This window comes from the organism of the source record quoted next, unplaced genomic scaffold, assembly GCF_019419815.1.
Source record: "Pyrus x bretschneideri cultivar Hongxiangsu unplaced genomic scaffold, Pyrus_bretschneideri_v1 Contig17, whole genome shotgun sequence".
NCBI lineage: Eukaryota > Viridiplantae > Streptophyta > Magnoliopsida > Rosales > Rosaceae > Pyrus > Pyrus x bretschneideri.
In genome coordinates this window covers 2261357-2276573 of record NW_025999468.1, presented here as the reverse complement: position 1 = coordinate 2276573, position 15217 = coordinate 2261357, and the positions used below count along the sequence as shown (strand labels likewise).

General features: G+C 34.3%; 1 non-coding gene across 1 annotated transcript; it reads left to right on the top strand.

Annotated features, from left to right (window-relative positions):
• Nucleotides 1-8528: 8528 nt before the first annotated feature.
• Nucleotides 8529-8613, top strand: TRNAM-CAU. The gene is given in 2 exon segments: nucleotides 8529-8566; nucleotides 8578-8613. It is a non-coding gene; the product is annotated as a tRNA-Met (tRNA).
• Nucleotides 8614-15217: the final 6604 nt, after the last annotated feature.

Sequence of the window (15217 nt, the reverse complement as noted above, 5' to 3'; positions counted from 1 at the left end):
GGGATCCCATCATTCTTTTCCCAACAATGAGCTGGATTTCCATCGTCTCTCTCTAGATCTCTCTGAATATAGTTTTGGGTGACGGACCCTCTTTGCCTGCACCATTCAATGGCTATTTAAACCTGCAGTGCACTCTCCCTCGCTCTGGTGGGCTACCTCAGCTCTAATTCGTGCAAACCCTAATTTGCATTTTTCAGCCGAAAAAAAAAAAAGAGAAAAAGCAGCCATGTGCTCATGCATGTTACATGTAGATTTTTCCTATACCACAGAAGGAAGACCTTTTCTTGGTACGTGTTCATGACAAGATTTCTTGACATGATTCGAAAGCTGAATTCTTCGTGTCTTTGAACTTTTTCTTTCTTTTTCACATTTTAAGGATCTTTTGCCAGCTCATCTTCTCATTATTTGATTGCTGACGCAAACACCTAATTACGGTTTGCAAAGTTCTTCGAATGAGAATTCTTTTTAGATTCTCTTCGTGAGAATTTTAAAGATCCTTTAATTACATATATTCATCATATATTGTGGAGCTATAAATTATTTTAAATCTTTTTATTTAAAATTAAATATAAACAATATCTGACAAAAATTGGTTACACAATGTACGATAAACGGATGTAATTGGAAGATCTCCGAAATCCTCACTAAGATGACCGGAGATGATCCTCATTCAAGTTATTCACCTAAACAATGGCGGTTTTTCTTCGTTACGCGTCAAAGTAAGTGCATGCACTTTTTTACATAGTGTGTTGCATTGCTCTTTAACATGATACTGCAATTTTAAGTATCATTATTGTCACACTTGTGACCCAAAGTCGGTAGAAAATGACAAACACTACTACTTTAAGTATCATTACCACTTTTCACAATTTGTTTTCACTTAGCGCAAACACTGATGGAAGAAGAATCAAAGGAATAGTCGCCAGCCAGAAGGGTAGACACTTGGGTAAAACCCGGGCAAAAAAATATCAATTGAGCTCTTTCGTACACATTCATGATTATTACTTGGTAAAAAAAGGTACCAATTTGTATATTTTATTGTTAAATATAGTAGTGATTCCTTAATAATGTAGATAACGTTTTTTCGTATTGACGCAAAGCAATAATGCTTATGTATTGTGATGTTGGTTCAATCTTCACCGATTTTCTTTTTTCAAACATTAAACTTTCTAAACAACTAATGCTATCAGTCAAAATAATTTTTTTTTTTTTTTTAAAAAAAAGAGAATTAAATGAAGTCAGAATCAAGCATATAATACTCGTTTATGAAAAATGTGTGAATTAAAAGCAAATGAAATAAAATTAATAAAATTTTGTGTGTTCTGTAACAATCTATGTTGGACCTCTTAAAGAAAAATAATTGGACACTAATTATATAATTTTCTTACATTTCTAATAATATTTTGGGTTATTGGCGCTTCAAATAAGTCATCATTACATACTTTTATGAAAAGAATTTTGTTGTTGTTGATTTGGTTTGTTTGGGTTTGTCATGTAGTTTAGGTTCAGTCTTTTGTTAGCAAGCTCATCGTCTTATCGTCAATTACTATTTGCAGATATAAATAGGGTCTCGTGGCCTTGTGATATTTTTATGTAGTCTTTCATTTTCTTTCGGGCTTATACCTTGTTGTCAACCTGAAAAAAAAAAAAAGATAAATTTTAGTTGAAAAAATGCATGGACTTTTTTAAAGTGTCTGTAATAGCTATATATTATTAACACACTGTCGACCCTAAAAATTACAAAACCTACATGTCGCGCAGGCCGAGTAACTAATAAGCTAACTACGTCCTTCGGTTGAATGCGGGGCTTGCCAACTAGTCAGCCGAGCTCGACCGACGAGTAAAATTTGTTGATGTTGCGTTGAGCGCGTTGCTGACTTCTTTATCTTGCGACTGCGGCCTAGGAAGGAACAAATCTCGGCCTTTGGATTCTCGAGCCTGAAGACAAGGCCACTGGTTCTGCGAAGTTCAATATCAAATTCGGCTTTCAGGATGCCTAATGTAGTAACCTGGTAACACCTCACTTCGCCGAGAAGGCTAATGAGATGACCTCTGCCAATAAGGATTCGAAAATCTTTCTCGACTGAGACTTGGATAGATAACCAGTCGGCCTCGATGCAGTGCTGTTTATCCAAACTAAAGGTGCTTCGGGAACGGCTAATTCTATGGCAACAGTGCTGTTCATTCAAACTGAAGATGTTCGCCGGTTGCCTTCACAGTGCTGTTTATCCAAATTGAAGGTGTGTCGACGGAAAAAGAAAATAAAAAAAAATGTCAAGATCTTTGAGAGGTTTGCGCAGGGCAGTTGTGTGTTGAATTTGGGAGCTCCCTTTTTTCCGTTGCCATTGCATCTGCATTTATAGGGCTAAAGTACTTGCTTTGCACGGTCAGAATGTTGCAGAGTTTAATTGCAACTCTAATTCCTAAAGTTGATCCGCATCAAAAACTAGGGCATATCCTTCAAACTGAGCCATGGGATTTGTTCCAAGACTTTTCAAACCTAATAAAAGTCCATGTAGGCTTATCACATCACATTTGTAGCCCACCTAGGCTTCTCATAAAACCCATCAGTAGCCATGCTTTATCTGATCATCAAAACATCATAGAAAAAGGGCTAGCTTATTTAGGTTCCTTGCGTCATCATTATCTAAGACCATGATTTTCCTTTATCCTATTATTCCACGTGGTTCTGTATGCAAATCCATTCAAATATGGAACTGTGCAACTGACTAGATATCAAGCTGCATCCATCACCTAACCTTATTAGGTTTCCTATTCACCATTGTCTTCGACTTGCAAATCCATGTTAAGCCACGTGAAGTGTCCAGGAATCTGTACAATTGATTTTGCATAAGAAAATTAAGATAATTTATTAAAAGATAATTATTATGATTAAGAACCATAATATTATCTCTTAACAATAGCAAATTATCCTAACTTTCTTATCCGACGATTAAGAACCATGCTTACTCAACGGCCTCGATCGCTTGGGCCGATGATGTAAAATCGGGTCCAAACACACACATACATACATGATAATAAAATAGAAAAGTTGATTTCAACCTGCATTGGATATTTTAGGGAAAAGAAAAGAAAAAAAAAACCCATTTATCTTTTGACTGTTGTTTAATGTTAGAAAATACCATAATGAGCTAATGAGGTCAATAAATAGTTATAGTACTCATTTGTCATTTTGTTTCATGCCTATTTTACCCTCTACAATTTCTCTTTGTTTTCTTTTTTTTTTTTTTTTTTTTTTTTTTGTCAACATCATTTTTCGAATTTGATGTCATTTAAATCAACATGACTCCGGCTCACCAACTTTGGAGCCCAATTGGGATCTAACTCAAGACTGGACAACCGCTTCGCTTCATCCCAACTCGTCCGAGGACTCATTTGCTTTTCCGTAAAACTCTCTTAGCTCTTCAACTCAATGCCTTCATTTGAAGTAAACATTTCATATGATCCCTGAAATCTAAAACTTTTTACAACTCTGTCACCTTGTGATATGATTCGGTTGATGTTGATAAGATTAAAAGTACACCACAAAGTACCACACAGATGTCCTATTGATTTTCCTTATCAACACTAAGAGTTGTCAATTGTAGCATATCAAAATAAGGTTCTTTGTCGCAGAAGATTGTCTTACCTAAAATTATCACAAAAATGGGTTGTTGTTCCTACTGATCAGCCACTGAAAACTAATTATTAGACTGATTTACGCTTATCTAAACTCAACGAAATTTATATCCGAACACTAGACACACAAAGGTACACTCACACAAATTTTCGAGATTTTAGGAGTTGGTTTGCTATTTTAATTCAATCCAACAAAAACAAGACAGAAACAAAAATAAAATAATGAAAACAGATTTTGGTTCACAAATTAAGAAAACGAGTTAGGGGAATTGCTATCCTCTCTTAAAGCAAGCATGTTATGTTTCATTCAAATTCCCTTGTTTCCAAATGAAGATGCTCAGGTTGGTTCAATGTTAGAACATAATCTATTACTCTTTATTACATAGTATGTTAAGAGAATGGTGTTTTCAACTTAACTTAGTTTCTAGCATGCAATCTAGAATGGCATATTCATAGATTTAACAAGTAGAAATCATTAAGCATTCAAAGAGTTTGAGTTATCACTAGGCATCGTAAGTACTGGTATTGTCTTACTTATCCTAGAAATTGGTTCACAAGTTAATCGTAATTAACAAGTACTACTCTAGAACACATGTAGGTCCTAATTTGGTAAGGGCAGACACACATATATTCATAGAATTCGAATCCTAGATATGCTTACTAAGTATGCATGCATAGAAAACACATAAAGAATTCATCCCTAACATAGGTAGTGATCTAATTTTCATCCATTTATAAAAGAAATTCAAATAAAATGTCATAACAAACTTGCAATCATATTTGGGACTTCCTTACAGCACCTAACTTCTAGAAATTTAGCTATACATAATTAAGAAACAAAAGAAATTCATAAGTTTCAAGAGATTAGAAAAAACCAAAAGAAATATAATCTCCTCTTGCTGCTTTGTTCCCTCCTTCCACACTTTAGCTTCTTTTCATTCCTTTTCATAACTTTCAAAATGTTTTATGGTTATCACCACCATGACAATAGAATTCTAATTAAAGCCAATCCATATTGAGACTTGTAGTTTTCTTGACCGCATCAATTTTGACTGCTAGGATTTATTGTGTTTATTACTTTGTTGTTAGTTATGAACTGCTCAGTCTCTTGGAATCTTTCAATGTTAAAACAAACGTAACTTTCTCTATAAAAATGGTATTAACAATCCGTAAAATGCTCTAGAAAATAGACAACCGTCGCTTTCTAAAAATATAAGGCTCATTCTCTGATTCATTCTGAGTTGTTCGCAACTCACTACCAAAGTCAGCTGATCTGCACAAGCAGTTTTTGACGAATTTACTATTTGAAATCCCACTTGTGCTCTTTTCTCTTCTTTGCTTGAAAAATCTTACAAAACACAAAAACAAAGTAAATAGCTCAAAAATATAAGGAACTAACTAAGAAAAGACAAGTGAATTTGATGTAAATTATGTATAAATGTGAGCTTATCAGATGTGTCATTCCAACGACTTTGATTCCCTTTCCAATGCGTAATTTTGTACTAAGTCCAATCTGATATGAGTGATCTCAGTGGACTTCTCTAGCATTATCTTGCCCTTCATGACCTGAATCTTGCTAATCTTGATGTATATTTAAACTAACCTAAATAATAGATTAATTTAAACCAAATTAAACCCGCAAGCGCACGAATCAATTGTAGAAATAAATGCAAATACGAGGTTGATACCACAGGGATTGCTTTTAATACGAATTCAATCAGCTAATTACGTGAAACTTAATTTAACTAGGAAAAATGATTGATTAATTAATTTTGAAAAATAATTAAAACTTCAACTTAAAATTAAACCAGGAATGTGAATAATGAAAACACACAACGAATGAAAGTTTAAAGGGAAGTAATGTGATGAAAGGCTAAGGTCATGAATCCACCAATAACAATCCTATTCCCTTTTCTTCAAGCCGATTACTATCCAATTACCATGCCAATATTTAAGGTTGTTCTTTCTAAGGTATGAATTAATCCGTGGTCAAGCATCAACTCGTGTGTCTATACGTGATAACTATATCCTATAGGTTAGGCATACAATTAAACACATAAAAACCCATTAAGCACTGAAGAATTATGTCAACCAAGTAGGACTAGTTTGATATTGGTCATCCTCACTAGTTTGTCTACTCTTCTTAATCTTAGTTCCAATAAACCTACTTGATTGGTCATCCTCTTAGATTTATCTAATTATCTAGAAACAAGTTCACAATGATGGCCAGTCACAAGAACGTTCGAAACTAGAATAGAATAAGCACAAAGATTAAGAACTATACATGGCATGTAATCAGATAATAATCAACAAGATACTTCAGAAATATTCATGTCATGGCTTCATCATAAACCTTAGAAAATAACTTAGTTACATATAGAAATAAAAATAAAAGAAAGATAGAACCCGGAGTCCATGGCAAAGCACATCCCTAAACTCTTCTTCACAAATTGCGGAGATGGTGAATGGTAGTATGATGTCGGGTGATATGGGTTTGGGGGTCGTTTGTAGAGAGAGCTTAGGGAACCTTATTTATACTAGAAAAACCCTAAAAGGTCTGGGAGAAACTCTCCGAAATAAAACAAACTCCTAAACAATTAATGACACAAACTAGGAAAGAATCCTTCTTGGCTTGGGAAACACGTCATCTGTCTTGCGCGCCAAGTTTGAGGCCGATTTGTTTTCTGGAAAATTCTGTAAAAATATGAGAAATGTAGCTTTATCTCTTATCTTTCCAAGCATATATCGCACGCCACTAAGAAAAATCGGGAAAGCCTTCAAATCTTCATTCTCCCACAGCTGCACAATTCTGACGGGAAAACAAGTTCTGCGGGATTGATTTGTAAAACTGGAACGAATGGCTCCAAGGAAAATTATGAAATTTGGACACAACGAGCTTCAGCCTCTTAGCTTCCTTCTCCAATTGGCCTTGCATAAAAACTCCTCTAGAAGGTCGAATTATCACCAAAAACGTTCTAAGTGCGCAGAATGGCTGAAACTAAGAAAAGGAAAGTAATAAGGCTCTTTTATAATCAATTCCTTAACAAAACTTAGGAATAATTAATATGAAAATATGATAAATAATGCACCTATCAAGTCTCATTGCTTTCTTTACATTTCTTGTTAATTTACATTTCAAGTCATGTAGCTCAGCGCATCAACCTAGATTTTAATTTTGTAAACGTTTGTAATCTTGACTTCATCATGAAATGATTACATTTTGTTTCTTGCTTTAGTTTCTACCTCACTTTCATTTACTTTTTAGGGAAGTATACACGAAGTAACACTAAATTTTAAGTCCTCGTTCGCTCAAGGCACAAAAAATAACTTAACCAAACCACCACCCCATTCGGTGCATAATCATTTGGTTAAGAAGTCAGATTGACGTGCAACTTTTATACACATTCAAACACAAACATTGTCTGTTGGCAACCTCCAACATTGGTACGCCTATTTTCTCTTTCTCTTGAACCATTCCGTGGCGCCAAGACCGAAATCAACACTTGGAACAAGTACGTGTTGAACCAAATCCAGACTCCATCCGAGTTTTCACACCAATAATGACAATTCAGTTTACAATTTCAAATTCTTGCTTCATGAGGTTTTGAAACTTTATAAAATGTTAATTTAGTTCATTGGATATAAGTACTGCACCCATTGACACTTTATCAAGGTGAATTTTTTCCACGTACCTAGTAATCATCGCATAATTTGGTGAAGTGTTTAGAAGGTTTGTGCAAACAATAAATGTAAGCTTGAGGACTCCTGGGAACTTATGAGATATAGTACGATGGGAATAACAACCATGTTACTGCTACGAATTGCATGGAACTTCTCGTGGCGGTTCCACGTTAGGATTCTTCCACTCGACGATCTCGATTCTCAACTAGGTCTCCCTTTGGGTTCATGGTTCATGGGCCTTTCCCCTTTGTTTTCAAATTTGGACCTCTGTCAATTTTGGCCCACGTGATTTTAGATGACGACAATCCATCAAAGCTCATTTGACTAAAGCCTCCCTAAACAGAATTAGTAAATTTTGGTTCTTCAAAATTATACTTTCAGTACCAAATTGTGCACTAGTATTTTTATTTTTTTCGATCCTGGCTCAGAAATAAAAAATAATAATATTGCGGAGAGTTCGATTCTGGCTCAGGATGAACACTATTGGCATGCTTTGTTCTCTCATTCTTGTTGATGTATAGCTCATTGGTGATACTAAATTTCATCAAAGTCGACTGAATGAGCTCAATTAACTTAGGCCGAAGCTCTAACAAATACGAGGAATTAGTACCATAAAGGAGGCCCAAAGAGGTAGCCTGATCACCAATATCAAGCTGACAAGCGTCAAACAATGAGATACATTCATAAGCATAGGTCATACGCTTAATGTGCGATTGATTGTCACAAGGCATACAACATGACCAAGCCTAGACAAGCAACTATGTTAAGTATTTGTCGCACAACTAAGAGGAGGCAGACGGTTGGAATCATTAAATTCTCATATAAAGGGTGTCTTACCAATCTCTCTAAAATTCATCAACAAAAGGAGAATGACTTATATGGCACGAGTACACAGTTATGGTAGCGTCACATGTCAATAATATAAGGACATGTGTTAGTTTCTTTCCATGTGTCCTTTTGTTAATGGCACGAGAGGCCATTGTAATAGTATACTTGTGTCATACAAGTTATCCGATAGAAGATCCCTAACATATGAACCATGAGTGAAATAGTGAGAAATTTTGAAGGAGAACAGTGAGAAGGCCCATACACTAACCTTATGGACTCAAGAGTCAAGACCATCTTTTAAACAAATTGGGCCGATGGCTTGTAGCCCGTAATCTTGGTACGTCCGTTAAGAAAATTGTTTGGGCTAGTGCTTAACAAATGGGGTGGTGGCGCAGTTGGCTAGCGCGTAGGTCTCATAGCTTCTGAGTGATCCTGAGGTCGAGAGTTCGAGCCTCTCTCACCCCAACACTTTTTTATAAATCAACTTTTTGACTTTTCCTAAAACCTAATATTTTTTTATAAGTGGCTTAAAACCTAATATTTTTACTTGTTTGCACCTGAAATTAAACCCCACAGAGGCAGTCAATTTTGAAACCTCTCACTTACAAGTGAAGATAAATACTATTAGATCGTAATACACCGAAATACATTTTTATAAATCAACTTTTTGGCTTTTCCTAAAACCTAATATTTTTTTTATAAGTGGCTTAAAACCTAATATTTTTTTATAAGTGGCTTAAAACCTAATATTTTTACTTGTTTGCACCTGAACTTAAACCCCATAGAGGCAGTCAATTTTGGAAGTTAGTAGAGCATTATTGCATCCAGTATCAGAGGTGGATCATTCATAATTTCATATCATTAAACAGTGGAAGTGGTCCTTAATCCATAATTCTGGCTGCCTGTCCTTCTCCACCAAATTGATGATATTATTATTCTGTTAAACAATTTATTAGATCCATCAATCTCCAACTATCAAACAACTTATTTTGGCAAAGGGATGTGATTGGATTGTTTTAATTAAAATAAGTCCAAAATTTGATAACATTAGCAATTTACCATTTGTTTTACACCATTGTTACACAATAATTACTAATTTCAAAGTTTTCTTTAATTTTGATCACTAGGTGATATTCAAGCATTTTACTGCCTGGTATTAACAAATAAATGAGATTGGGAGCGATCTCGGTTATAAATTGTGAAGGGCAAAACTGGTGGCGAAATGTTTTTAGTAAACACATAAATACGTTGCAAGAAGTTTGTAGCTCATATTTGAACGCATTTACCGCTTGGACTTGAGGTTACAAGCTTTTTTTCCTACAAGGTTTCATCAACTCCCACAATAAAGGCACCATATCTGCAATTTGATCTTTATTTCGTTTAAGAAAATTTTAGAATAGTAAGGAATTCTAAAATTAGTATATGAGTCCATCTTAAGCAATTAGCCTGGACAACTTTGGAGATCAGAAGCTGTGTGCATGATATATGGACCTACAACTAAAATTAAAAGAGTGGGGGCAATCAAATGGCTAAAGTGGGGTTAAGAAAACGAATAACGAATCATATTTAACATGCATGCACGAACCTTTTAATTATTTTTCTCAAAAATTTCTTTTGATTCCTACAAATGATTTGAAATGTCGTTGCTCCTATTGCTACTTTCTTTTTTCAGGCTCTCAGTAATGGATCTAGTATTGATTTTATATATTAATCTCTTTTGGGTTCACGCTTCAGACTTTTTTTTTCTTTTGATGCAAGCAATATTGGGAAATGAAGAATTTAAACTCAAGATTTCGAATGCAAAAAATTAAACATCTTTGATTTGATTTAGTTATGAGATACAGTAATATTACACACACACACACAAGATTCTTTTAGGTCGTTGGTTATATAAAATATGTGACTATCTGTAATGATGTGATTAGATATTAGATAAACATTTATTGGCATATAAAAAGATTTTCTACTTTAGCTACACTCATGACTATCTTATGTTTATTACAAAACCACCATAATGTTAATGGTATTGTACAATACAAGAAAAATGGACAACAACAACAACAACAACAATAGAGCAAGCGTGGTTGTTGCTGGCCTATCTATTTTTAAAAGCGCCATAAACAGTCTAAAGAGTGACAACTTTTGATTTTTTGTCACATGTATTTTTTATCACACTTTAAGCAATAAGTGTCAGAGCCCAACAACCACGTTTGTTCTATGACTGTTGCCCTTTTTCTAGTAATTGTCTTCTAAATTGCCCTAGCATTAAAACGGAAGTGAACTTTTAATGGCTTAGACCAAAACATCAAAACTAGATTCAAATGAATAAAATTCTTATTGTTTGGGCAAATAAATAATGCAGTACGCAGATAGTTTCATCAATGCCATTTGATCCTCCTTGTGCGAACACGGAAGTGGGAGCCATGCATGCACGAGAGATTATTGACATTTGTGAGCTCAAAGCCTGAAATCTGGTTATGCAGTTAATGCAGAAAAGATTGGGAAGATATTCTGATATCCTCGTTCTGGCCACGCAGCTTCATATTTGGTTCAAATTTTGAATTTCAATGTCAAGTTAAAGCACGTCAAAAAAGTACTAGGCAGAGAGTAAATAAACACTACGAAAGGAGTAACGTGATTGATAAGTCACGTACACTAGTAGTCTAGTACGTAGAGTACCAAATCAATGAACTTGTGTGGCCGGCCGGTCCGGCTTTCCGGGAGCAATTTCAATTTTCAACAGGAAAAGGAATAAAGGTTGATTATTGCTTTTTTTTTTTTTTTTTTTTTATGGTAATTTATTTTTTATTCTTTAAAAAAAAACGTACGATATTTATTAAGATAACGAGAGTACATAGAAGATGGTGGATATTGGACTCAACTATGTCTGGGCTTTCAACCCACATCCAAGAAAAAAAGAGTACCTTATTATAGAAGAATACAGTAGATATTTTTTTGTCGCCATAGGTTCATACCTCTCCTCCATGTAGCAGATCTACCATGATGCCTGGGAGATCCTCGAACCAAATCGTCTCCTGGGTAATTAGTTTACGTGCAAATAAATAGGTGGAGTTGGTATAAAATAAAATAAAATACAAAAACATCATCTCATGCACCGCATGGCATCATTTAATATGGTGCGCATATCATATTTACTCATATAATAATGTGTATATGTTGGGAAATAAAATTACACATTGGCATATGATAAAATAATATACAATTAATATATTGAAAGTTTTCATTCATGGTATTACAGATGTCTTTTGTCATAAAACTCAACACTCAACACCTAGTAATAGGTGATTAAGTTGAACAATATCTATGATGTTGACGGTGAACCATGTGCTAGGTTTATAAAGTTTATACGGGGGTATATACATATATATATATATATATATATATAGAATTTAGTACTTGTACAAGTATTATAACTTAGGTATATCTCGTGCATCACAACAAAATGTCACGCAATATATGCAATAACTTCTTGGCATAAAACAGAAATGGATCATCTTTAGTATGAAAAACATGTTCAAATTGCATTGTATCATTTTCTACTCATGGCTGGTTTGGTATTGCAGTGCTTTGAAAAACAGCTGCTTCTGATGTGCTGTGAGAATAAACAGCTGTGAAATAAAGCAGCAGAGTATTTGGTAAACTTTTTTGTAAAAGTGCTTTTGAAAAAAAAAAAAAAAAAAAAAAGGTAGTATTATAGTGTTTGGTAAACTTTTATGTAAAACAGATGTGAAAAAAAGCCGGTTTTTCAAAGCTGGGTTTTGCAGCTTCTTGTTTTTGGCTTTTTTTCCACCCAAAACTGTGAAAAAAGCTAAAGCTGAATGTTTACCAAACACAAAAGCAGCTCCCAACTTTTTTTGATACTAACTTTTTTCAGAATCACCTCAGTACCAAACCAGGCCTTAGTTATATCTTTTCAAGTCAATAGGTTTTTTCTATGACGGTCAATGAAAATGGTAGTGAATTTGGCATGGCTTGGCTTAAAACTATATGGTGGCAAAGGTTTCGTCTATTGTGATGTTTAATCTAGTGTCCTTTTGCCCATGGGTCTTGGTTTGATTTGACTGTCAATTCGATTGTATGCACACAATACGGTGGAACCTGCGGTGTGGTCAGTGGTCACTAACCAAGAGATTATACTGAGCTATAATTCCTGGTTGTGTATGTAGTGGCATGATTTCTGCATAGTTTTCTTTCTTAGTTTCTGCGGAATTTTAATAGTTGGGTTTTTTTTTTATATTTTAATTTGTTCAATTTAATAGTTAAAATAAAATAAAAGTATGCGAAATAAAAAGAGTATACCAAAATCATTTTTCTTCATAGAAACTGCACTTCAGGTTTGTAATTGACATTTACTGAGTTGTTATGTATTTCTTGCCAAAATTATTTGCATTTGTGCGAATTATCTTCATATCAATAACTGGATCACTGGAAAATATATACACATTTGGAATCTCTTGTAATTGGTTGTTCTTGTTAATGAAAGACTATCCCTCTTGTCAAAAAAAAAAAAAAAAAAAAAAAAACATAGAAGGATATATTGATCATATACCTTTTCTTTTAATGCATTTTTGCTCACTCTCTACTAAAGCAAGGATTTGGGGAGGGGGGGGGGAGAGAAGGGAATTGATTGTCACTCAACCCTCTCAACCACCCCCCCCCCGGCGGGGGGAGGGGGGGCAGCGGGGGAGGGAATTGATTGTCATTATATTCGTTTAAATTTTATAATTTAAATCTTAACTCAATTAAACCAAACTAATCTAACCACAATAAAAAAAAATGAGCGTCGACATAAGAAGGGTGAACAAAGATGCACTCTCTCTTTTCACTTGGCAGCTTTCAGTGATGAGAATGTTTTCTATTGTACATCAAGGAAAAAATCTCATTTTAGTTTTATCTACTACTCAACTCTATACTACATCTTTCTTTCTTTTTAACCTTTTTTCTTTTCTGTCGGTGAGGCGTGAAAGTGTTCTGTCAAAGTTAATTATAAGTTCCACCTGGCTTTACTATTTTTATCTTTCATAGCTTCTTGCACTAATTAAATTAAGTGGTTGTTTGTACATTCAAGTTTCGTATGCGGATATCATTAATTGAATTTAAAATGAAAAGAGTCTTGTACCCATATATAAATTTACCATAAAAGATTAGTAATTTCTTACAAAAATTTGTAACAATGGTCCCTCAACTTTAACTCAATTCGCTCAACTAAAAATTCATTATCAATAGTCCCTCAACTTTAATCCAACTAGAGAAATGGTCTCTCAACTTTAACCTAATTGGAGAAATGGTTCCTCGACTTTAACCCAATTGTAATAATTGCCCTTGCAACGTAACTCATTTTGACAAAATTTTGACGAGAAAATGACCATAACTACACATTTTGATGAGTTGAGGGACCAATGGTAATAGATTTTTAGTTGAGAAATCATTGCTCCAATTTGATTAAAGTTGAGAGACTATTACTATAATTTACTCAATTTCTTAAGAAAAACAATTATTTTCTCAGAACACCCGTAATGTTTTAAAACCGATCCAGATCCTCTTCGAATCTTTTTATCTGAATCCTCCTAACCACATCATCGTGACCGTTCATGCAAAGTTGATGCATCGTGTAGCTAAAGATTGTGTTTAATTTTTATTTTTTTTAACTTATTCCAAGAAAAAACGGGTGTTGCCTCTTTCTTCCTTTTTCCCTTGGTCTTCCTGCCGCTCTCTTTCCTTCTCCTCTCTCCCAAGTTTCCCTAAATCTCAGATACCCAGCAAAGAAGCATGAGTTCTTCCATGTCAAAATTGAACAAACACTAGGATACAAAACTAAATGTAAAGTACTCATGCTGCTTTCAATTCCACATAAATCTTGAAAAATAATTGATGACCCAATTGAAATTTGATTCAACCTAAGGGGTTTATAAATATTTAGACGAATACTATTGATTAGATCAATATTAGGCAGGATGGAAGTATAAATTTACTGTATTGAATATAAGCATTTGTCTGACAACATAACTCTAGGTCTCTAACCTCTCAATTTACCCATTAAAAAGTGGTTGTATCTTAAATAGAGTAATTTGTCACTGCAGGGCTTTTGTTTTCATAGATGATGGAACTATATCAAGGGAAATGAACCCACATAGCTAACATATGAAGCAGGCAAGAAGTGATGTGGAGAGGTCACATGCTAACATGCTACTTGAATTATGCATAACCAAATTTAAGCAGTGCATTATCACCAAGATAGAAAATCAAAGTGCCATTATTTAAAGACATCACATGCACTGCGGGGTCTTGAACGTGCACGTTTAACTTAATCCAGCCGACATCCCATATTGCCATGCATGATTGGCATTTTTAATAGCTACGTGTCATTAGTTTTGTGCGATTTCTATGGTTTTCAAAGTGAAACATTCGAAACTTAACTGGGTTTTAGTTTGATTTATATAGGGCAGGGGTTATATCGATCTCTGATTAAAAAAAAAAAAATGAATTTTATTTGTAAAAATTACGTTTATAGTTCTCTATTTATAGGGTTGGCTATAATATATGCATCTAACTGTCAATATAATTGTTAGTATATGTAAACCAGAAATGTATATGTGATACATATAAATCCCCATTTACGTATACATTCCGACTAGAGATGCTCTAAAAAACGAATATTTCTCCCAAAAACATCATAGTCGACATGATATAATCAGGCATGATAAAGACCAGTTTTCCATAAGTTTGTATTGGGGTGATGGGAGTGGAGTTATTAGAAGTAGGGTCATGGGAGTATTCATCAAAGTATGAAAGTCGGAGTGAGATGAGGCGATGGTGTTGGGTTTTGTATTGAAACATGTGAAAGACAAGTTAGGGTTCAAAGCCATGTAGAGTACAATGAGATGAAGTGATTTCTGATGTGAGGCCACCAAGGTCAGAATGTGATATCCCGGTGGTTAAACTATAGTCAATCACATTTTTGTTTTCCTAACATGTTATTTATATAAACAAAATTAACGTGCTTGTTAATACTTGATAAATAAAATAAAACAAAACGATAAATAATATG